A 1,909-nucleotide genomic window follows, 5' to 3' on the forward strand; every position below is an offset into this window, starting at 1 on the left:
GAAACAACCGAGTTTAATTTATTCAGAATAATATAAATTAAGTAGTTACAACAGCGAGTTAGACGTACTAAAACAATGCACAATTGAATTTAACCCTATTTACAGAACAAGTTTATCAGTTAAATCTACAGAGGGTGTTTGTATTTTTCTCGCTTACGAAATACTTGCCGCATCTTTAACGCTCATTTTATTTCAACACTCGCTATATTCGACATCTGGTAATGGATGATTCGTAGACTTCCAGTTGACGTTGTGACACATACCGCATGAAAAGGACCAATACCGTCGAATTTCCAATATCATATAATGACTCGCAGACCCAGGAAATCAATGACTGCATTAGGAATCGTAGATATCAAAATATCCACACCAATAAAAAATGTATTAACAAGAAGCGAAAAACTTACCATTCACAAAGCGCAGAAAGCCACTTGACTAAACGACAGATCATATATCAATTAATGACCGTAGACGGAATAGTTAGGGCTCTTTATAAATAAAAACAAACAAACCCAATTGATGAACTGCATTAAACATCTTAATCAGTCGAGAAAACATTTAAAATAAATTACGAAGTAATGACGACCCAGTTAAAAACCAGACGAACATAAGTGTAAACGCACGATGTATACAACTCGATATTTTCTTCATAAATAAACAATTACGCAAAAGATAATAATATGCGACTGAAAAAACGAAATAAATTACAAAAAACTAACGGGTTCTACCCTTTAACCATCTTATCTACTGACTGCGCTAAAACAAGATTTGACCTTTAAATTTTCATACATAAAAAATGTAGACTTTAACAACCTTATCTCAATCGGTAAAAATAACTTACGACCCTTCCTTTGTGTAAAACCTAAATACTTATTTTAAAAAACAAATTGCGTATCCAAAAAAAGTCAAACCTACAACCAATTAAAATGTTAAGAAACGTATATTTATTATACAGAGTAAAAGGCATCAAGGACTCAGCGGAAGAACATCTAAGTCCTAAAAACCGACTCCCTGTTCAATTCCCGACGAAATGAAAACAAAGTGCACAAGTTTTAAAAAACAAAGTTCATAAACAGATATCTACCGAAATATTGTACTCTTCCGTACTAAATCCATATGGACGTCAATGGCTCATCGGTAAGGCATCTGGGTGCTAACAAAGCGACTCGGGTTCAATTCCCGCCCACGGTTTAAAATAATTTATATGAATAGGATAAATATCTTTATAACAGCGGCATTCTAAAAACAATGCGTAGTAATAAGCATCGGTGGCTCGTTGGTAGAGCACTCATCTGCTATTCAGAAGGGTCCGGCTTCAAAACCCGTCCGATGCGATCGCAAATTGACAATAGGACGTAAACCGTGAACATTTGGTAGACACCCCACCTTATGGACGTTGAGACGTTTATCGTAACCATCAGCATACGGTCTGTCCGAAAAGTCAATACATAGACGTTGGAGAGTAGAATACACACATATACGAAACACAAACATTACAAAAACACAACACGTCACAAATACACAATGTACATTAACATTACAACAGCAACATAAAGAAAATGACTAGTAAGTCACAACTGTCACGACAGTGAGCGTTGACGAACCAAAACACCCCAAACGCAAATATTATCCGTTAACGCTCACCGTCACGGCAGTTTTGCCACAATTTAATATCAAAGAAACTGCGTACGCAGTGATTACGCTTTGTATCAAAATTGCCAACGCGTTCGCAAGACAGACACACACACAGACACGGTGATTATATAACCCCTCCTAGGTTACATAGTACCCTCGGAGAGGTAAAAATGGTTAAATTCAATTGTGCATTGTTATAGTACGTCTAACTCGCTGTTGTAACTACTTAATTTATGTTATTCTCAATAAATTAAACTCGGTTGTTTCGTCTCAA

Source organism: Leiobunum rupestre, chromosome 3 (genome assembly GCF_980474605.1).
Source record: "Leiobunum rupestre chromosome 3, qqLeiRupe1.1.hap1, whole genome shotgun sequence".
NCBI classification, from domain to species: domain Eukaryota; kingdom Metazoa; phylum Arthropoda; class Arachnida; order Opiliones; family Sclerosomatidae; genus Leiobunum; species Leiobunum rupestre.